Source organism: Aquarana catesbeiana, linkage group LG03 (assembly GCF_042186555.1).
Source record: "Aquarana catesbeiana isolate 2022-GZ linkage group LG03, ASM4218655v1, whole genome shotgun sequence".
In the NCBI taxonomy this organism is placed as follows: domain Eukaryota; kingdom Metazoa; phylum Chordata; class Amphibia; order Anura; family Ranidae; genus Aquarana; species Aquarana catesbeiana.
This window is the reverse complement of record NC_133326.1, coordinates 230,261,554-230,285,903: the sequence shown is the minus strand read 5'-3', so window position 1 is coordinate 230,285,903 and position 24,350 is coordinate 230,261,554. Positions and strand designations below refer to the sequence as shown.

The window sequence follows — 24,350 nt, the reverse complement described above, 5'->3', positions numbered from 1 at the left end:
TGCAGTACAGTACAATGAGCAGAAGCACATAGTACCATTTATATGACTCGTGCTGCAGGCACCAACATGCAATTTCCATGCATGTACCTTTTTAGGTGTTCTGTGCTCCTTTTGCACAACAGTACCAGTCTCTACAGCTTGGTATATTACTGTTTGCACAGTGTTTATAGGATGATTGTGCTGCTGCTCGCTCATTCTACAGTAAGCTAGCTGGGATAGATCCGAGACTAGGTTGTATCGCTTCTCTCCAATAAAGAAATGTAAAATGTTAGATCTGTGTCTGGGCCACTGGACCAGAAACAAAAATAATTGCCTGTTTGATTTTGAGCAGTCATTCACATTTTCTACATTGAGCTTTTATTTCATTGGGAAGAACCCCTTCAGTTTTTGGTAATGCATAGAAATGGTAAGTGTAGTCAAGTGGTAGTTAACAAGGTGGAAATATAAAATCCATGTTTTTATTGCCAAGGTTTAATAAGCAGCAAAAGCTCCATCTGCACTGCACCTTCAGTTATTATGAAAGGGACTCTTCAAAGTCATATTAGTTGTTTGAATGGATAGAATTGTTTGGCAGTATGTCCTCAGTTTCATCATAACATTAGAAATGTTTGCAGGTTTGAACTAAAGGAACTCCTAGAGCAGTGATGGCGAACCTTGGCACCCCAGATGTTTTTGGAACTACATTTCCCATGATGCTCAACTACACTGCAGAATGAATGAGCATCATGGGAAATGTAGTTCCAAAACATCTGGGGTGCCAAGGTTCGCCATCACTGTCCTAAAAGTTTCAAGTGGCTAAAAATTGTAAATTCTTCAGAACTGCTTAATTTAGGTTTGTAAATTGATTTGTGCATTACTGCTGTTTTAGTGCAGAAACCTTTTCCAAAATCGCACGGTACTTAGTCGCATTGATTATGATGGGCACCTTTTGAAAACAATGTGATTTCACTTGTCATGCAATTCAGAAGTCGCAAACTGGGGATAAGCATTATAAACCTACATATTGAAAGTTTTTGGTAACCACAATATTACTAAAGCAAATGTTTCATTCTTCTTCTTGCAACACAGTGTTAAAGGAGTTGTAAAGGTAGAAGATTTTTTTTTTTATTGTAATATTTTGTCCTGTGGTCTTTCAGTGGAAGAACACTTGAACCATCATACTAAGACCTAAAATACTGTTGAGGGCATCCCAATATTTCTAGTTGGCTGAGAATTTGTGCATGGCATAAAACCCTAGCCTTGTATTTTGAAAAATTGCAATTAAACAGACTAGACATGACAATTTAATAAATAAATAAACCATCATGAGTGCAAGGTAACCTTTGGTTAATCAGATTTCACTTAACTGAAGCCAGACCAGTACCCAATGGAATCCTATTTGGTCATTGTGTGGGGTTAATGTATGAGTATCCATTTCTTGTTCGCCAGAATCATTCTTGTATTTCACACCTAGACTGAAAAAAATGACAATGAAACATATTGGATTCCATGGGCAACAAGAAATTTTGCTGATGGGCCACTTTTTTCTACAATGGCTCCTAGGTTCAACCTCAAGGCAAACTAGTACAAAATGCAGTTTATCTGGGCTATAAATCATCTAAGTTCTTTTTGAAATGTAGAGGAAGTGGCATGCTTCCTGCTGGTGTATGAATCCATTGTATGATTTAATAAGTCACCGCTGTAATGGAAACCACACAATCTTTGCTGTTTTACCAGTTCTAACTATGCAGATTCCAGCTAAGCCTTATGAATACTTCTGTTTTATGATAATGCACTTCTTTCAGCAATTAAAAAGAAAAAAACAAATCTTTTTTTCATCATTAATGTATGTGCTTGTACTATGCATATTACAATGGTCTTTGCTGACTTTCATTTTCACCAAGTTCCTGCAGAGGGAGATCATTTCAAAGATTTGTTAACCTTTACATGGTTTCCTTGTAATGAAAAATTATTTTTAGCAACTCTGCATCTTATAGAATCTTCTTCAATAGTATAAAACTACATAGACTAATTTATGGGCAAAATTCAGAGGTTTCACACATGAACCAATTAAATTCCAAGGTTTATTCTACTACTGAATTATAAAGTTATTTACAGCTATTTATATAGCAGGTTATTACATATGTTTCTGTAGCACTGACGAGCTACGTAATGCTTTACATATTGTGCATTTACAATAATCCTACCCTCAAGATATTTACAATCTGTAGTCCCTAACATACATACTTATGCACACTCCATGCTACTGTGCCACTCCAATACCTGGTTGCAATAATCCACTGATTATTTTTTTTTTTTACTATTCTGATTTAATTTTTTATTTTATTTTTTGCCAAGTTTTCACACATTTGTTAGTGTGTGAAATTCCACATCATTAACACTGACGTGTTCCCACATAAGCACAAATTGTTCCTTTTTTTTTTGAAACTCCACTTTAAGTGCTGTGTAGAACAAAGGTATGTAACTCAAATTTACAAAAAATAACCTGTGTGCTGGATTTTTTTTCCTTCATTGTTGCATGTATACAATATAAATAAAACAAAATAAATCAGAAATCCTACAATGGATGTAGATAGAAGAATAAATCAACAGAGAAAAAAAAATGAAAGATTAAGTGAAAGTCCATCTTGCTTGTTCATCACAAGTGCCAGTGAATAGATCCAAAGATCTGAATCCTATGTGCTCCACCATCTGTCACCTTATGCTCTCACCTAGAGATATTGACCTATATGGGAAACATGGTTCTCACTGTGCCTTCCCCTTTAAGGGGTTAAGTACCGCCTAGACACCTCCTGGAATGGTCACCATTCCAAGGGGTTAACTCTCCAACATATAGCACTCTTGACTCTCCAGTTCAAGCACATCCTTCCTAAAGATTGGTGATCAGAACTGGGCTGGATACTCAAGCAGCTCCCAAAGCAAAGTTTTGTAGTGTGGTAGAATTATAGTTTTATATCTGGAGTAAATACCTTTTAATGCATCCTAGTAGTCTGCTGGTCTTGCTTGCTGCAGGTGATTATTGCATGCTATTGCTAAGTCTGTGATTTACAAGGACCCGAGATCCTTTGCATCCTTGATCCCCCCCCCCCCCCCAGAGGTTCTCCCCCCTACTCTTTAACTTGCATTGATATTTTTAGCACATAAGTGCATCGCTTTACATTTTACTGCTTTGAACCTCATGTGCCATTTACTGTAGCTGCCCACCGCTCTATTCTGTTGAGGTCTTCTTGTAAAGTTGCTATATCCTGTCTGTTATAAAGTTATTACCCTGTTTAGCTTGTATCACCAGCAAACATTGAAATATAATTATTTATGCAACCTCTAACAGCGGTATACATTAAAGGAACATGCAATACCCTAGCGAATCTCCTGAGCTGAATACAGCTGGACCCAGCAGAATGGGAACTGAACCACAAAGTTTTTTCAATGCTTACCACGAAGTGGGGCCTTCCAGGGGTCAATCTTTTCGCCACGGCAAAAAACAAGAAAGTGACAAGGTACTGTTCTCTGAAAAGAGAGGAAGACTCAATAGGGGTAGACTCCCTGGGGTTCCTCTGGAGGTTCAGTCTACGGTACGCCTTTCCTCTGGTACAACCTCTTCCCAGTTCGTTCAGGAAAATTCATATGGAGAAAGTAAGGGTGATCCTACTAGCACCCTTTTGGCCAAAGAGATTGTGGTTTACAAAACAAAAAAAATGTCAGAAGACGCTTGGATATTACTCAACCAAGACAATCTGCTGCAACATTTGATAAAAAAGGGAAAAGGGCAAAAACTGCCCCAAGGTCGGACTTTAAAGGCACTTTGGACAAGAGTTGGCATATAAAAAATATATTTTATTAATAACAATTCATGAGGCAAAAGAACAAAAAGAGTTTAAAAATACATATCATATAATGGACAAGAGTACATGGCGCAAAAAAAATCTGCATCACATAAACAGTGAGCCCCTGTGCGTCAACATGTTTCGCTGTTTTGCTTCGTCAGGACACATTCAGGGGTTGTTGGAAAGAGTGGGTCTCACTATCTAAAATAAAACTCATGAATAAGACCTACACCACCCTATCAATGCACAGCCATAGAAGAAAGGGTAGAGGGAGCAGCGGACACAAACAGCCCACAGATCAAAGCACAACCTGATCGTAGGTAAATAACAGGTAGTACAGCATGCCCCGCATGTCAGCCGGATATGGAGAACAGTCTCAAAGAAAAAATAGTTTGCGCAATGCCATCATTAGTATGTTGTAACCTGATACAGATCATCGTCCTAAAGTGTATATATAATGACATATCGAATAACTTATACACTAGATATTTATTTATATTGTCGACACATTAAACTTTATATATAGCAATAATGTTGGTATAATTCAATGCATTGGCACAAACTCAAAACATTACAGACACAACAAACAAAAAACAGGGAAGGGCTATGAACAGCAGTAAAGCATGTGACTGGTCCCTACAGTTCACATAAAAGTAAAATCCAGTGTATATAAATTGAAATATATATATATATATAGTTACAAGCGCCAAATTGAAACTACAAAAAATATTTTGAAACTCAGAACATCGTTCAAATCTGGGAATGATGTAGCGTGTAACTCATATACCCATTTAGTTTCCTTTTTGTAGAACCTTTTGATCAAAATTGCCCCCCCCCCGTGGGTTCTCATAGACTGTCTCCAGGGTGGCAGATTTGAACACATGGGGATTGTATTTATGTTGGCCTATAGCAGTATTGAGAAGGCCACATGTAGCATAGTACATGTGGTCCTTCATTCTTTTTTTAGAAAGGTCTGATGGTCTTGCCAGTGTAGAATGCTCCACATTGGCATAGGATAATCTAGATTACACCCTTGGTTTGACAAGAGATATAATGGTGAATTCTATGAGTTTGTCCATTGGGGAGCATGATTGAGGAACCCTCCAGAAGCAGGTGACAGTAGTCCACATTGGAATAGACCTGGTCTATCTTGCTGTTGGAAGATCTAGTATATTGACTCGGCACCAAACGGTCTCTGATCCTGCATGTCTGAAAGTAATTTCCAGATAGATACCCAGATATTTTTGAAGTGTTGGGTCCCCCAAAAGTAAATGCCAATGTTTTTGCATGATTTGCCATGTATGTCTATGTTGATCTGAAAAAGTTGTTCTGAACTTCACCATTGTGGAGTTCTTGGGTTTAGGTCTCAAAAATAGGAGTGTATCCCTGGATTTGCTCTGAGCTTTTTTTATAGGCTTTTTGAGACATGATTTACTATACCCTCTGGCTAGTAATCTATCAATGAAGAGGTCAGCCTCATACTCAAAAGACTCTTCAGTTGAACAATTCCTCCTCAGACGTAAGTACTGACTGAAAGGGTTATTCTGCACTAACAAGTGCGGATGTGCATTCGAAGCATGCAGTATAGTGTTCCCTGCCCGTAGGCTTACGGTATAGAGACGTACTAATTGTGCCATTTAAGTCAATGCTCAACGTGACATCAAGAATGGCAATACTGCTCCTATTGAACTCCATGGTGAACTTCAGATTGTAATTGTTGATGTCCAGCGTCAACATAAATTGGTACAGTTCTTCAGCTGATCCTGCCCGTAACATAAATAGGTTCTCGATACACCTCAACCAACATATCGAAGTATATCGAAGAGAAGCTCAATGTATGTATCATTGGAAAAAAGATCACGTTCCCACCACCCCCAGGTACAGGTTGGCATATGATGGTGCACAACATGTGCCCATAGCCACACCCTGTACCTGGAGGAAGTGGGAACCATCAAATGAAAATGTTTTTTGTAAGAATATGAGAAAGGAGTTGTAAGATGAATTTGTTAAGTCTGTCGGATGTAGGGTCCCTTTATAACCATCTGCTGCAGTCGGGGACATGCCACCCACAACTGCAAACTCTAAAATTGACAGCGTGGATCTTGAACAGCGCATTTTACTGAACTAGGGGCTCTCTGCTAAAGTAGTGGAGACGCTCCTACAAAGCCGAAAACCAATAACAAGGAAGATATACGGAAAGGTCTGGAAGAGATACGCAGCTAATCTACTACCCAAAAACAGGGACCTGCAAGACTTGGGCAAGGTGCTGGATCTTCTTCCCGAAGGGGCAGAAGCCAGCTTAGCAGTAAGCACACTCCAATAGCACTTTCAGTTTTTCTGGATACACAGCTCAGCGAAAACGCTCTGGTCAAATGCTTCTTCAAGTCCATCTCGAGAACCCGCTCAATTGAAAGCATTAAGGTAGTCCCATGGCACCTTTCCCTGGTGCTCGGGGTTCTAACCCGAGGACCCTTTGAGCCACTCTCGAACATTTTATTGAAATACCTGACATTCAAAGTAGCCTTATTAGTTGCTATCACATCGGCTAGGCAGCTAAGTGAAATTCAGGCTCTCTATAAAAGAGCCTTTTTTCACAATCTTTCCAGATAAACTAGTGCTCAGGACAGACCCATTGTTCCTCCCCAGAGTCGCTTCAGCATTCCACCAGATACAAGAAGTCATATTACGATCCTTCTGCCAGAACCCATCTAACCAAGGGGAGGAAGTGTTTGAAACTTTGGACATTAGGAGGTGCGTCCTCCACTATCTGGGCGCCACTAAACCATTTAGGAAAGCCCCAAACCTTTTCATGTTTGGGGGCATTCACATAGGAAGATCAGCATCCAAAAAATTCCATAGGTAGGTGGATCTGGTCAGCGATAAAAGCAGCTTACACTGCTCAAAACGAAGTCCGTCCACCAAACCTGAAAGTACACTCCATGCGTTCGATTGCTACTTTCTGGGCAGAGAAAGCTGGGGCCTCCATTGAGCAAATCTGCCGAGCAGCCATCTGGTCCAGTGATTCCACCTTTGCGAAACACTACAGGATCGATTTGATCTCCGCCCAAGATATGACCTTTGGTTGAAATGTCCTGCAGGCGGTAGTCCCACCCTAGGTATGAATCTTTGGGTTCTCATGTGACCATCCTGGAGGATGACTTGGGAAGTTATTACCTGATAACTCCTTTTCCAGGAATCCTCCAGGATGGTGGACCCCCACCCTTACTAATGGAGGATGTTAAGTTACAAATATCAGAAGGTTAATATTTGGCAGCAAGGCAATCTTTGTACAAATTAAGGGGTAGCCTAGGGCGCCCTTTTTAAACTTGTGTGTGCACTTGTGTTTCCTGCAAGAAGATTCCGGGAAAATGAGTTATCAGAAGGGTTATACCGATACTAGTATCGGTGCCGATACCAAGCATTTGCATGATTATCGGTACTCATGCAAATGCTCCAATGCTTGATCCAATACCTGTTGTATCGGACCAGGCATCCTCAGTGTGTAGAGGAGTGTAGGGCAGCCGTGCAGGTGATCAGTGTGGAGGGGCAGTTACAAGCACCAATCCCCCCCTTATAGCCTTTCAATAAAGCAGCTGACAGCCGCTTCTCGCCCTCTCCCTCCTGTGGCTGGCAGCTGCTTTATTGAAAGGCTATACAGGAGGGATCAGCGCTTGTAACTCGCCACAACGATTACCTCCGACTGTCCCCTGTGTCCTCCTCTGTTTTCAGGTGTCCTCCTCCGGGTCCCCCTCTGTGCTCTGTGAGTCCTCCTCTGGAGAGCAGAGGAAGGAGTCGGTATATGTGTGTCAGGGACGTGCTGGTGCCCGTCGGGCGCATGAGGGGCTTTTCCAGGGCAGTTCAGCTGAATTCCCCACCGGGGGCACCGGCGCGCTCCCGCGCGCGCTAGCGCTGTTTGGCGCCAAGGACCCTTTAAAAGGTTGTCAGATGCTTTCATCAGGTGCTGTTCGTCTGCACCTGAGTTCCTGTATCCTGCCTGTTGTTATTATTTGCTATTGACCCGGCTGACTATTCTCCTGTCTCCATCCTGACCCGGCTTGCCTGACTCTGCTTATATCTTGTGACCCGTTGCCGAACTTCTGTCTGCCTGCCTGACCATTCTGTGATCATCCCTCCTGCCATATACCTGCCTGATCTGCCAAACGGACTGTCTGACTCTGCTTTGCCTGTGTCCTGTGACGCTGTTCCAGTCTGCTCTTCCAGCTCCAGGTTCTGCTGCGGCCATATCTTCTACCTGCCTGCCTGCTACCATCTACCTGCCTGCCTGCTACCATCTTCTACCTGCCTGCTTGCTACCAGCTTCTACCTGCCTGCTTGCGCAGCTCAGCCATTCCGGAAGGACGTCTTCCCAGCTCCTGCGTCAGCCACCGCAAGGACCCACACCAGGCACTTCTACCCACTGTGCTCAAGAGACCACTGTTCCCACTCCAGTGGCTCCTGAACCAGCGCTTAGGAGAGGTCTTCTTCTACCAGTCAGGTTCAACTACCAGGTACCTAACAATATGTCATTTACCGGCTCCTTCCTTGTCCGCATGTGATCACTAACTCTGTCCATTCATAGCTGAGCATTGTACACTGTGTTTATGATGCTTCAGTTAATGAATAACACATACAATAGCCAGTTTTCTCCGTTCCCAAGAAATCTTAATCAAGTGTGGAAATAGCCTGTGTCAACAGGAATCGATTCAAATGTTCTAGGTGTTGCAGCTCCCTTTAAATCCACTGGGTGGTGGACTGGAATGTGTATCAAAAATAAAGAAAGGAGAGCACACAGCCGCCCTAGTGTTTAACCGCTTAATGAAAAGGAATAAAAACGACAAAAGTTGCACTCACAATGGTAAACTTGTAATCAGCCTGGGTAATCTGAATAACACATGTGCCTCCTCTCCTGGCCTGTCCAGTGGACTCTGAGAGCTGCGCATGCAGCCAGCACCATGTGACGTCACTTCAAGCAGCAATGGAAGACAGAGAGGAGCCGAGCAGTGTAACCGTGCAATCTCCCAGGGTTACTATGACAACATGTATGGGAGCCGTGCCATCCTTCTCCAGGTGAGCTCTCGGAGCTGCTTAGCAGCACACCAGTGCTGGGAACTTTAGTTCCACCACAGCCCGGATCACCATCGCATTGGGTACAGTTCACTGGACAGGCCAGGAGAGGAGGCACACGTGTTATTCAGCTTACCCAGGCTGATTACAAGTTTACCATCATGAGTGGAACTTTCAATGTTTTTATTACTTTTCATTAAATGGTTCAACACTAGGGCGGCTGTGCGCTCTTCTTTCTTTATTTTTGCTTCAGTTTATGAATGAACATTTGCAGTTGAGGCTGCAGAGAAAGGGACTGGGGAATCTGGGTCCTCAGTCCCTTTCCCTGTCTCAAAGGGGAGATATCAGGGGTCTAAGCAGACCCCTGATGTCTCACCAAAGCAACCCCCCACGGGACTGATAAATAAAAACAAGAGAGAATAAATAATTCAAGGTTAAATTGTAAAAATAAAAAATATAAATGATAAAAAAATAAAATTGTAAAAAAATATATAAACTGACACAGTCCACGCCTCGTCAGTGCCACCTATTAGTGCCACTGTCACATGACCTTTAAAAAAAAGTATTGGTAGTCAGCATCTGTGAGTTCTTGGAAAAAGTATTAGTCTTAACTAGGGTTGCACCGATACCACTTTTTTTTTTTACCATTATCAGGTAATAAATATAGCTTTAGTTGCTCTCTAACCTGGATTGAGGCCCCCTTCCCCCACCACCTTTTCCCATATCTGTACACTCTGACCCTTTCTTGCTACATGGTATACCTTTCATGGATCTCCCCCCCCCCCCCCCCCCACAATCTAGTTAAAAAGTTGCTCCAACCTTCTGGCCATTCTCCCCTCTAATAGAGGTTCACTCTCCCCATTTAGATGCTGTCCGTCTGCTATAGAGCTGGTAACCAACCCCAAAGTTAGCCCAGTTCTCCACAAACCCAAAACCTTCCTTCTTACACCAGTTCCTCAGCCACTGGTATACCTTTCTAAGCTGCCTGCTGCCTCTCTGGTGTGGCTCAAGGTACAGGCAATACTATTATTATTAAACAGGATTTATATAGCGCCAACAGTTTAGGCAGCGCTTTACAACATGAATATTTCTGAGAATACTATCTTGGAGGTCCCTTTCTTTAATATAGCACCTAAATCCCTGAAATCATTTTTTTTAAGAACTCGCCATCTTTCTCTAACTTTGTAATTTGTACCATGACAGCTGGGTCCTCCCCAGCCGCACCCAACAATCTGTCCACAATGTGCCAAATCCGAGCGCCTGGCAATCATCATACTGTTCAGCAATCATGGTCTTTTTGACAGATTGCCCTATTTGTTCTTCCAATAACTGAGTCCCCCTACTACCAGTATCTCTCTATCCTTGCCTATAACTTTGCCCTATCCTCACTGGAGTAGTCATTTCCTTGGCAGCTAGGGGAGGTAGTCTGCTCCAGCACTGCCACTCCCAGACTGATATTCCCAACATCACTCAACCTTTATTGGAATGTATCAACTCAGGACTAGCCCCGCTAACACTCTTCCCTCTACCCTACATTCTAAGTGTAAACCAGCTACCTATTTCTGGTGCCTGCACCTCCATATCACCACCTTCCTCTATACTGGCCCCAGCCAGAACCTGACAGGACGGGTCCAAACTCCTATCCAAATTGTTGATGCTTTGTAGTGTCGCCAGGTGATTCTCCAGGTCTAGGATCTTGGCTTCCAAACAAACTCGCTCACACCTTGGACAGCAGTATTCATTGTTGAACGGATGTTCAAGTAATGTATGCATGGAGAAGTACGTGAACCGGGTCACATCACCACTCCTGTAGGACATGTTATCCATTAACATAATTGGGATACTTCAATTTTGGCGTGGAGTTCCCCTTAAAACCTCTGATATGGACTGGGGGGGGACCGCACGTCGTTTTCTTTCTTGATTTTTTTTTAATCTGTATTGCCAATTGGCAATACATTAAGCCCGCGGAGCAAGTTTAAATAAAATTTTTTCCTTTTAGAAATGTAATTTTGCTGCGGCTATGTTCTACATATCGCACAGATGCACCACTTTACAGGCAGACTGAGGGGACCCCCAGGCACGATATTTAAAGGAATATTTAATTTTTATTGTTTCACTTTAAGTACTATTTAAATCGCTGCTCCTAAAAAAAACAGTAGTTTTAAAAAAGTTTTTTTTACCCTGGGGCAGTACCCGGGTCTCAGTACACTTTTAATGGCAATAACTTGCATATAAGCCTTTAAAATTAGCATTTTTGATTTTTCATGTTCGTGTCCTATAGACTTTAATAGGGTTTGCATGTTCGCTAGAACTTTTTGCCTGTTCGCATGTTCTGGAGCGAACCAAACCAACAGGATGTTCGGCCCATCCCTACTCCTCAATACAGTGCTCTTCAGCATTCACAGCGCCCCCCCTCCCCTGCACTCACAGCACTCCTCAATATATGCAGTGCCCTCTGTACTCGGTGCCTCAAGTAATCATGGTATTCTTCAGTATTTAGGACGCCTCCAGTACCAACAATACTCCTTAGCACTCACACAGCCCACGGTACCCACAGTACTCATTACTCCCAGTACCCCCACTGCCCATAGTATCCCAGTACTCACAGTGCCCCTTATACCTTCAATACTTAGTTCTCACAGTGCCCACAGTACTCATTACTCCCAGTACCCCCAAAGCCCATAGTATCCCAGTACTCCATACACAATACTTAGTTCTCACAGTGCCCCTAGCACCCACAGTACTCTTCAGTGCCTATGGTATTCATCAATACTCACAGTGCCCACAGTATTTCTTAAATACTCACAGTACCCCTCAGCACTCACAGTGCACCCCACCCCCCATACTCCTCAGTAATCACAGTGCCCCAGTACACTTCAGTATTCGCAGTGTCCCCTGTACTAACTTACATATCACCATTAATGTCACACCACTTCCTCAAACTCAATCTTTATAAAACTGAGCTCATAATATTCTCTCCTGCCTGTGCCCCCTCCCTTGACTTCTCCATCATGATTAATAATACAACCATAAGTCCCTCCCCTCACACCAGGGTGCTAGGTGTAATCCTGCACTCTGACCTGTCCTTTCAGCCCCAAATTCATTCACAGTCCAAATCTTGTAGACCTCACCTCTGTAACCTTTCCAAAATATGCCTCTTTTTAACCATTGAAACCACTAAGCAACTTATTCACTCACCTGTTATATCTCGCCTTGATCATTGTAACTCCCTCCTCATTGGCCCACCTCTTTGCAGGCTATCCCCTCTTCATGAATGCTGCTGCCAGACTCCTCCATCTTACCAACCGTTCAGTGACCGTCACCCCTCTCTGCCAATCCCTCCACTGGCTTCCCATTTTCCATTGAATAAAATTCAAAACATTTACAATAACATACAAAGCCATTTACAACTCTGTCCTGAGCTACATTACCAATCTTGTCCCCAAATATCACCCAAACCATCCTCTCCACTCCTCCCAAGACCTCCTGATCTCTAGCTCCCTTGTCTCCTCCTCCCATGCTCCTCTCCAGAGCCTCTCCTATCCTCTGGAACTCCCTACTCCAATCTGTCTATCTCCTACTCTGTCCACAGTTAGGCGATCACTGAAAATTCATCTCTTCAGAGAAGCCTATCCTGCCTTCAGCTAGTTTCTCCCATCAGTTAATTCCTCACAGTTATTACCTTTTTTGTTCCACCAGCCCCTCCTTATTAGTTTGTAAGCTTTCAGGAGCATAGCCCTCCTAATCCTCTTGTATGGAATTGTAGTGTTGCTGTATTGTCTCCCTTTATATTGTAAAGCGCTGTGCAAACTATAGGCACTATATACGGTAGACCCTATATAATCATAATAATCACAAGTACTCCCCAGTATTCACGGTGCCCACCAATACTCTTCCGTACTCGCAGTGCCTCCAGTACTCCTCAGTACTCAACCAACCAAAACCATTGTTTTGCACATAGTGTGAACGGGCCCTTATATTACTGTGGTTGTGTCTATTATTTGGTAATTCGTGAACCCTCTGTCCATCTTTTGTGACAGCTGTGCTTTGGCCAGATGATTGCTACCAGGCTAGTGAATAAAGTAATTAAACTTAATATCCATCAATCTTTGTACAGCAATACAGAGTCTTAAGCCTCGTATGCACGATCGGATTTTCCGCAGACAAAACATCATACTTTTGTCAGAAGGGCGTTGGCCATGAACTTGTCTTGCATACAAATGGCACACAATTGTCGGGCAACAAACACGAATGTAGTGACGTACTACGTGGCTTTTCAGCTCTTTAGGACCACTCTTTGAGCACCTTCTGCTAATGTTGTGTTTGGTGAGCATTGATTCCGAGCATGCGTGTTTGTACTTTGGACTTTTGTCTGACGGACTTGTGTACACACGATCGAAAAATCTGACAAGCCTGCCAACCAATATTTGTCCGCGGAAAATCCAACAACAATTGTCCGATGGAGCATACAAACAGTTGGATTATAGGCCAACAGTCTGTCATCACACAATTCCCGGCCAAAAATCTGATCGTGTGTACAAGGCTTAAGTGCAGTCATAACGGCGCTTCATGAAGACATCTCATTATGGCTTTATTTAAACATTTCCCGACCGGCGCACGCCGATATACGTTGGCAGAATGGCACGGCTGGGCAAATGGGCGTAACTGTAATTGAATTCCCTGCCACGCCATTGCCGGGAGCTCCGTGAGTGGGGTCGCGGGTCCCGTGGGGATACCCGTGATCGCCTCACGGAGAGGACGAACGGGGAGATGCTGATGTAAACAAGCATCTCTCCATTCTGCCTAGTGACAGTGTCACAGCTAGCCCATCCCCCTTACAGTTAGAAAATACTCCCTCGTACTGACTTAACCCCTCCCCACCCCCTAGTGGTTAACCCCTTCACTGCCAGTGTAATTTACACAGGAATCAGTGCATTTTTATAGCACTGATTGCCGTATAAATGACAATGGTCCCAAATATGCGTCAAAAATGTCCAATGTGTCCGCCATAATGTCGCAGTCACAATAAAAATCGCTGATCGCCGCCATTACTAGTAAAAAAAAAATTATTAATAAAAATGCCATAAAACTATCCCCTATTTTGTAAACACTATAACTTTTGTGCAAACCAATAACCAATCAATAAACGCTTATTGCGATTTTTTTTTTTTTACCAAAAATATGTAGAAGAATATGTATCAGCCTAAACTGAGGAAAAAACATTTTTTTAAATTCTTTTTTGGGGATATTTATTATAGCAAAAAGTAAAAAATAATGCTTTTTTTCAAAATTGACGCTATTTTTTTGTTTATAGCGCAAAACATAAAAAACACAGAGGTGATCAAATACCACCAAAAAAAAGATCTATTTGTGGGGAAAAAAAGGACATCAATTCTGTTTGGGAGCCACATTGCACGACCGCGCAATTGTCAGTTAAAGCGACGCAGTGCCGAATCACAAAAAGTGCTCTGGTCAGGAAGGGGGTAAATTCTTCCGGGGCTGAAGTGGTTAAAAAGTCTGATATTCTTTTAAAAGAAAACCTTAAGATGCCAACAAAATGAGTGTATTTTTAAACAAAATATCAAACAATCTGTCCAAACAGGAGTTCTTTGCCACTATCCATTGTGCGCACCAGCATGTTTTTGCAGTGGAGGCAGATTTTTTTTTTTTTTTCAAACATTGCACTTAAATGCATCTCGTTTGCTAAATATGGGCTTTTGAAGTCAATTTTTTATGGAGAGGAAAAGAACACTGCAATTAGGCATTTAATATTCTCTTTCTGTGTTTTACCTTCATTTTTTTTTTTTTTTAGGTAGGAGCAGGGTATCTTCAATTTTCTTAGAGACGTAAAGAGACTGATGCACGCTAAAGCAAGTATATTTAAAAAGAGAACAAATACAATATTTCAGTGCTGCACTGTTTAATCCACATAGTCTTATACTTTGGTTCTGTTGTTTTCATCTTCTCTGTACAATTTTCAGAGGCTGAATCAGGCAACCATTTCTACTCATACATTGAAAAATGTCCTTGGTAAACTGAGATGGAATGCCTGCTATGCTCCAGAGTGGTGCAGGTTCACTCCAAGTTCATGCCTTATGAAGATGATGTATTTAACTGTAACCTGATTAACTGCCATCCAGTTTAAGTGTTTTTCAAACTAATGGTGTAGCAAAATTAAACACAGGAGATAAGCTCACATACCTAACTGTGGGTGTTAAGAGTGATCCACTGACTGTACTGTAATTTTAAAATACATTGTATATTATGATGTAATCGTTTCTATAGTATAATTTGACCATATCCGTTGCTTTTTCACACATAATTAGGTAAAGTGCATACAATTAAGGAGGCTGGTTCTTGTAGTCTCAATAAACCGGACTTAAAGCTTAATGTTGAGGTGCATGTCCAGTAAATGGTGTTTAATGGATAATCTGATATTTATTTATACAAGCATCCATATGTTTTGCCAATGTATTTATGTACCTACAATTTTATCATTATATGATCATTTAAAGATAAAGATTCAGGTAATTTAGGCTTCTTGTAATAATAGTGGGTTGGTAGTTTGAAAGTGACACATCATGGAATACAGCTGTTTATAGACCTGTCACCTGTGCTTCTCCATATCTTGGACAGCTGATAAGTAAAAGTAACTTCTACTGCAGCTTTGATATGAAGTATTATAAGGTGTTAATCAATAGAACTGAAATTTGTAAATTAGAAAATCTCATGCCTTCAAACGTAGGTGATTAAATGTCCTGGATAGCAACAGCAAGAAATACTTCCAAGGCTACAGATAGTAGTGCAAAATAATCACTGGTGCATAATTCATGACATGTAACCTGTAAAAAAATTTAAATCACCGCCTATGGAGATTTTTAAGTACCGAAGTTTGGCGCCATTCCACGAGTGTGCGAAATTTTAAAGCGTACCCTGTTAGGTATCTATTTACTTGGCGTAACATCATCTTTCACATTATACAAAAAAATTGGGCTAACTTTTGTGCTTTTTCTTTTTTATATTCATGAAACAGCTTTTTTTCCCAAAAAAGTGTTTGAAAAATTGCTACGCAAATACCGTGTGACCTAAAAAGTTGCAACGACCACCATTTTATTCCCTAGGGTGTCTGCAAATATATATATATATATACATATATATTTGGGGGTTCTAATTAATTTTCTAGCAAAAAAAAAAAATATGATTTTTACATGTAGGAGAGAAGTTTCAGAATTGGCCTGGATGGCAAGTGGTTAATTACCATAAGTTAGTAATATACAAATAATTATTATATATTGTTTTTAAGGAAATTTACTATATTTTCAAAAACTGTACTCAAGCAAGTGGCTTAATGGACAAATTACTGAAGTTTGAAGTTATAACTTCAAACCAGTAATTTCACAGTAAATAGATAAATAATAAATTATGTTTTAATCAAGCTAAATCATATATTATTATGCTATATGTTATAACAGTACCTTTTCAACAGGCAGTAGATGCTCATTCTCTCTCTTAACTGTGTGAGAAAAACATGGGATTGTGGGTAAATCTTATACCCTTAAACCTGTTCTTTTTCCTTCTAGTTAAAAGGGCTGGGCTGAAAGGAACACATGCTGGTTTTAGACACATGCCCCCTTCTATGGCACTGCAGTGAGAGGCGAGCCTCCACTGCAGCATTTTTATTGGACAGCTTGTTCCAATGGTGCCTTACCATTGGTCCAAGGCTCCAAGCTGCCCATTAACCACTTGAGCCCCGGACCATTATGCTGCCTAAAGACCAGAGGTCTTTTTCCAATTTGGCACTGCGTCGCTTTAACTGCTAATTGCGCGGTCATGCAATGCTGTACCCAAACGAAATTTGCATCCTTTTCTTCCCACAAATAGAGCTTTCTTTTGATGGTATTTGATCACCTCTGCAGTTTTTATTTTTTGCGCTATAAACGGAAAAAGACCGAAAATTTTGAAAAAAAATGATATTTTCTACATTTTGTTATAAAAAAAAATCCAATAAACTAAATTTTAGTCATACATTTAGGCCAAAATGTATTCGGCCACATGTCTTTGGTAAAAAAAATGTCAATAAGCGTATATTTATAGGTTTGCGCAAAAGTTATAGCGTCTACAAACTAGGGTACATTTTCTGTAATTTACACAGCTTTTAGTTTATGACTGCCTATGTCATTTCTTGAGGTGCTAAAATGGCAGGGCAGTACAAAACCCCCCCAAATGACCCCATTTTGGAAAGTAGACACCCCAAGAAAATTGCTGAGAGGCGTGTTGAACCCATTGAATATTTATTTTTTTTTTGTCCCAAGTGATTGAATAATGACAAAAAAAAAATATATATATTTACAAAAAGTTGTCACTAAATGATATATTGCTCACGCAGGCCATGGGCCTATGTGGAATTGCACCCTAAAATACATTCAGCTGCTTCTCCTGAGTATAGGGATACTACATGTGTGGGACTTTTTGGGAGCTTAGCCGCGTACGGGGCCCCGAAAACCAAGCACCGCCTTCAGGATTTCTAAGGGTGTAAATTTTTGATTTCACTCTTCACTGCCTATCACAGTTTCGGAGGCCATGGAATGCCCAGGTGGCACAAAACCCCCCCAAATGACCCCATTTTGGAAATTAGACACCCCAAGCTATTTGCTGAGAGGCATGGTGAGTATTTTGCAGCTCTTTTGTTTTTGAAAATGAAGAAAGACAAGAAAAAACATTTTTTTTTTCTTTTTTCAATTTTCAAAACTTTGTGACAAAAAGTCAGGTCTGCAAAATACTCACTATACCTCTCACCAAAATAGCTTGGGGTGTCTACTTTCCAAAATGGGGTCATTTGGGGGGGTTTTGTGCCACCTGGGCTTTCCATGGCCTCCGAAACTGATAGGCAGTGAAGAGTGAAATCAAAAATTCACGCCCTTAGAAAGCCTGAAGGCGGTGCTTGGTTTTCGGGGTCCCGTACGCGGCTAGGCTCCCAAAAAGTCTCACACATGTGGTATCCCCGTACTCAGGAGAAGCAGCAGAATGTATTTTGGGGTGTAATTTCACATATTCCCATGGCATGTTTGAGCAATATATCATTTAGTGACAACTTTTGTGCAAAAAAAAAAAAAAAATTTGTCTTTCCCGCAACTTGTGTCGCAATATAAAATATTCCATGGACTCGACATGCCTCTCAGCAAATAGCTTGGGGTGTCTACTTTCCAAAATGGGGTCATTTGGGGGGGTTTTGAACTGTCCTGGCATTTTATGCACAACATTTAGAAGCTTATGTCACACATCACTCACTCTTCTAACCACTTGAAGACAAAGCCCTTTCTGACACTCATTGTTTACATGAAAAAGTTATTTTTTTTTGCAAAAAAATTACTTTGAACCCCCAAACATTATATATTTTTTTAAAGCAAATGCCCTACAGATTAAAATGGTGGGTGTTTCATTTTTTTTTTTCACACAATATTTGCGCAGCGATTTTTCAAACGCATTTTTTTGGGGAAAAAACACACTTTTTTAAATTTTAATGCACTAAAACACACTATATTGCCCAAATGTTTGATGAAATAAAAAAGATGATCTTAGGCCGAGTACATGGATACCAAACATGACTTGCTTTAAAATTGCGCACAAACGTGCAGTGGCAACAAAATAAATACATTTTTAAAAGCCTTTAAAAGCCTTTACAGGTTACCACCTTAGATTTACAGAGGAGGTCTACTGCAAAAATTACTGCCCTCGATCTGACCTTCGCGGCGATACCTCACATGCATGGTGCAATTGCTGTTTACATTTGACGTCAGACCGCCTCTTGCGTTCGCCTTAGCTTGCTTTTTTATCTTATTTTTAAACTGGTCCTTTCTTTTTTTTTTTAATCATTTTTATTGTTATCTCGGGGAATGTAAATATCCCCTATGATAGCAATAGGTAGTGACAGGTACTCTTTTTTGAAAAAATTGGGGTCTATTAGACCCTAGATCTCTCCTCTGCCCTCAAAGCATCTGACGACACCAAGATCGGTGTGATAAAATGCTTCCCCAATTTCCCAATGGCGCTATTTACATCCGGCGAAATCTAAGTCATAAAATGCTCGTAGCTTCCGGTTTCTTAGGCCATAGAGATGTTTGGAGCCACTCTGGTCTCTGATCAGCTCTATGGTCAGCTGGCTGAATCACCGGCTGCATTCTCAGGTTCCCTGTTGAGACAGGAGAGCCAGAGAAAAACACGGAAGACGGTGGGGGGGGGGGCATTCCCTCCCACGGCTTGTAAAAACAGTCTAGAGGCTAATTAGCCACTAGGATTGCTTTTACATGAAAGCCGACCGCTGGCTGAAAAGAATGATACCAAGATAATACCTAAACCTGCAGGCATCATTCTGGTATAACCATTCAAAGTCGTGAATGTCGTACCTGAAGACAAAAAAATGGTTAACAATAAAGCACAGTAAACGGTAAAGTATAAAAAATTGCATACCTGAAAAGCAAACATGATAAAACATAATAACAATAAAACACTGCAGAATAGAATACAGTAAAAAAGAGCAGAACAATAGAGAGAGAGAATAGAGAGAGAGAGAGAACAATGAAACGACAACTATTTTTTTTTATTTTATATATTTTTTTTTTTTTTTACACTTTTTTTGTAACTAACTTTTATAACGGTAACCGGTTCCAGGTTCGGGTCTCTCAAAATGCGATGGCATCTTGGGAGACCCTGTGAAAGTGTGCCTAGTCTGTACAATGCTGTACCCTACGCTAATACTCAACTAATGAATGGTAGCGTTCAAAACATTCACCAATGCAAAGACCAGGATTGTCAGGACAGGAGGGACAATAATAGCGGGTGTCACGCCTATATCTGCGCTTGCTGCAGACACAATATCTTTTTTGGGGGGGTTCGTTGGGTAGGGGTACTGGGGAGGACATAAAGAAAATGCCTCTCATGCAGCCGACTGCATTTGGTTGGGGATGTGAATGGGGGAAGTACGGGCGCTGCAGAAGCGGTGGGTTCCCAATTAGGATTGGCGAATGCAGCAGGAAGGGCATTATGGGCACGACGGGCCTGTGTTTGTCTTCTTGGTGGCAGCGGGACACTACTTGTGCTTGCCACCTCACCAGCTTGAACTGCACTTATGGGACTCGCCACGTCACCAAGTGTTACTGCAGTGCTGGTTTGACTACGACTGGGGTGTACTAGGCCGCTGGCGCTTGCTAGTTCAATAAAAAGCTACAAAAAAAACTGTTAGCGATCGGAGGGATCAGGCCTGACTCTGCGAACGCTGCAGTTATGCGTTAAGTGTTTTGTAAGTGACAGTGATCGATCGATACTGCACTTGGGTGGGCTGGGCCGGGCGGAGGGGCAAAATGCAGGTGCTAGCAGGTATCTGGGCTGATCCCGCTAACACTGCGTTTTTGGGAACCCTAAACTGCTGGGGACGCTAGTATAGATCTGATCGGATCAGATATTGATCCGTTCAGATACTATACCACTAAGGGAGGCGTATGCTGCAGGCGTGGGTGTTAGCGGTACTGGCGCTAATCTGACGCTGCTTGGGGCTGGTGCTTGCCAGTTCACCAAAATACTACCAAAAAAACTGTTAGCGATCGCAGGGATCAGGCCTGACTCTGCGAACGCTGCAGTTATGCATTTAGTGTTTTGTAAGTGTCAGTGATCGATCGATACTGCACTTGGGTGGGCTGGGCTGGGCCGGGCGGAGGGGCAAAACGCAGGTGCTAGCAGGTATCTGGGCTGATCCCGCTAACACTGCGTTTTTGGGAACCCTAAACTGCTGGGGACGCTAGTATAGATCTGATCGGACCAGATATTGATCCGTTCAGATACTATACCACTAAGGGAGCTGTACGGTGCGTGCGTGGGTGTTAGCGCTACTGGCGCTAACCTGACGCTGCCTGGGGCTGGTGCTTGCCAGTTCACCAAAATGCTACCAAAAAAACTGTTAGCGATCGCAGGGATCAGGCCTGACTCTGCGAACGCTGCAGTTATGTGTTTAGTGTTTTGTAAGTGACAGTGATTGATCGATACTGCACTTGGGTGGGCTGGGCAGAGGGGCAAAACACAGGTGCTAGCAGGTATCTGGGCTGATCCCGCTAACATTGCGTTTTTGGGAACCCTAAACTGCTGGGGACGCTAGTATAGATCTGATCGGAACAGATATTGATCCGTTCAGATACTATACCACTAAGGGAGGCGTATGCTGCGTGCGTGGGTGTTAGCGGTACTGGCGCTAATCTGACGCTGCCTGGGGCGACGCATATCACCGCCGGGCGATCAGGGGGCTAAACCTTTATTCGGTAATAAACGGCGGGTGCCCTGACATTATAAAAAATAAACAAACTAACCAGCGTCACCCGTAACAGTTAAACGGTGATCAGTGGTGAAAGGGTTAACTAGGGGGCCATCAAGGGGTTAAAACATTTATTCGGTAGTATATGGGGGTCCCTGACGCTATAAAATGCTGACGGCGAACCTAAATATTTAGGTCCCTAACTAGCGTCACCAGCGACACTAATACAGCGATCAGAAAAATGATCGCTTAGCGACACTGGTGACAGGGGGTGATCAAGGGGTTAAAACTTTATTAGGGGGAGTTAGGGGGGTATCCTAGACCTACAGGGGGCTAATACTCACTGTCCCAACACTGTAACTGTCACAAACTGACACCAATGCAGTAATCAGAAAAAAAAAAACTGCTGGTGTCAGTTTGTGACGGGGGGGGGGGTGATGGGGGGGGGATCGGGGGGCGATCGGGGGGGGGGGGGGGATCGGGGTGTTTTGTGTGCCTGGCATGTTCTACTGTGTTGTGTAGTGTTGGTGCACTCACATACCTGTCTTCTCTCCTCGGGCCGGAACGGAAATTACCGAGCCGAGGAGAGATGACATCATTTCCTTTGCTGCTGTTTAGCATACAGCAGCAAAGGAATGATTCGATTGGCCGGCGGCGATCGCGAGGGGGGGGGGCCACGAACGGATGGCCTCCCCCTCACCTCCGATCGCCGTGGGACAAAAGACGACCGCCTTGGGCACCGGGGGGGGGTCCGATCGGACCCCCCACCCGCGGAAGGCAAATCACGTATATGTACGTGATTTTGCCTGTCCGTGCCACCTTGCCGACATACATCGGCGTGAGGCGGTCGTCAAGTGGTTAAGCTTGGTGCTTCTGACAAGAAGTGAGGAGAGGCACTGTGAGCTCATCCTCTCAGTCTGCTGCAAACAGAGTGTGCCAGCTTGTATTTAAACTGGCTGCTCTGTATGTAGCTTCTGACAGGATCCACAAGAAGCCCCATATCTCCGGAACTATAGGTGGCAGGAGATACGGGGTGGTGGGGTAGGACTTCAGCTACCTACCCACCAAATTTGGGGTCTCTGTGACCCCAGTTCGCTGAGCTCTTACCTTTAAAGCTTGATTTTGTTTTTTTTTGTTTTTTTTTTACGCACCTGCCTTCCCTGACTGCACGTCCCTGATTGGTACGGGTTACAGTAAATGGTAGGTTTGAGCATAAATGAGCATACAGAAGGTAGGTTCAGACACAGTCTGCTAGACAGTATAATCCCTATGCCACAGTATCTTAGAATAGAGTGCTGTACCACTAGACTGGAATCAACACATAAATCAGCAGTAAACCGTGCAAATAAGCATTAACTGCAATGTGAATAATAATACTATAACTAGTCTAGAGTGCACTCAAGTAAAATGGCTAGGATCTGGTGCAGTTTCCACTGAGAGGTACCTCTTAGCATGAGCAATAGGTAAAGGTCATGCTAAGAGTTAGAAGCTGTAAAGGGGGCAGTCTTTAGTCCAAACTCTTCAGCCAGCTAGCATTGGGGCCCAGTTGTAACATTGATGCACACAAGAATAGCCCCAGTCCAACCTGCAGGCAGTAAATGAGGCTACTGGATGGCTGTATGGTCACTTCCCGAAGGGGTCAGTCTCTCTCTAGCAGCATATAGTAAATCCCCACAGCAGCAGCTTACCCATCCCAACGATTTTGCAACTCACCATGACACCGATGACTCTTGTCTGTCAGCACCCCCGAACTCAGAACTCCGGATCCTGCTCAGGCCATCGATATGCAGCAGTGGGGGTGCCTAACGGACAGCGATGTCTCCCTACTATCAGCAGGGGCATGCTTCCACTTATATGAGTAAGTCTTTACAGCTAAAAAAAACATAACAAATGTGTAAAAACCATATAATTTGCTTTTGCATCCTAGTACAGTTAAGATGATGTCTTATTGTTTTCTGACTGTAAACCATTGCTTTTCATACTTTTTTTGTCTTGTATCGTTGTTGAATTGTAAGGTATTATAAAAATAGGTCAAAATTGTATCAAGTATTCCTGAACAGTCGATGATGGCAGATGCACTCCAAAAAAGCTCCTCATGACTCTTGCATATGAGCTAGCCTCTAGTAAGAAGGACAAGCATTCTACTTTTTCTGTTTCTCTTCATTCTCTTGATCCCTGAGATACCACTTTGGCAAGAAGAAGATGGGAACAAAGCGTATTTCCCCAGCTTGACCCTGTTCTCTTCTGGGTCATTGATCCAAGATGATGCCTGTTTCTCGGTGCTAAACCATGCTTGATGAAGGTCAGAAAGTCATCTTTCCATCCCTTCTGCTGCCTGAAACAGATACAACTTGAGTTGTTTACATTCATGAAGAACTTAAAGCCCCCATCATCAAGATCACAAATAAAGTGGTTGTAAAGAATGAAGGTTTTTCACCTTCATACATTCTGTGCATGAAGAATAAAAAACCAGTGTGCAGCGCCTCTGCCCCCCCCCCAATACTTACCTAAGCTCCCGCTGCTGTCAATCACAGCCAGTGAAGTGTGGGGCAGAGCTGAGCCGCACTCTCTGTACCTTATGTACCCCCATAGCAAGTGAAAGGGGCCCAGAGCGCTACCAGAGGACCCGAGGAGCAGGGCTGCTCTGTGCAAAACCACTGCACAGAGTAATGTTTATTTGTTTTTTTCTTAATTTTCCTTTTATAAACGCTTTACCTCATGAAGATGATTCTTTTCTTTAAAGTGGATGTAAACCCGATTCATGAAACTTGAGCTGGGCACATATATCTGTGGCCTTTTCTTATCTCTCTCCAAAGCACTAAGTCCCGTGTGTTTCTTTTGTCCCGTAGCCCTATAATCAGTCTGATAACTTCTGACATTCTCTGACACAGGAGATAAAAGCAGCCTGAAGTTTGTGTTGTGGGAGGTTGCTATAAATAGATTAGCAGAGCGCTGCTTGATTCAGAGCAAAGCTCTGCACATTACTTTATTCCTTTGCCAATGTGGAGTGGGGTGTGTGCCTTTCCTCCAATCAGCTGTCTTGGCTGTATGCAAATAATCCACTCCCAGTGCTGAACAGGAAAAGAAAATCTGCAAAACAATGTGCACTTTCTAAAGAATATATAAAGATGAAGACAGCAGATATACATGTAAAACTTATGTAG

The 24,350-nt window shown here is 42.6% G+C and overlaps 1 protein-coding gene across 1 annotated transcript in view; it reads left to right on the top strand.

The window, feature by feature from the left end:
* Positions 1-1,806, top strand: part of TES (testin LIM domain protein) — a gene marked incomplete in the record, with an annotated part of 95,542 nt that extends 93,736 nt beyond the window's left edge. The window contains 1 exon segment of the mRNA XM_073619847.1: positions 96-1,806.
* Between the last annotated feature and the right edge of the window lie 22,544 nt (positions 1,807-24,350).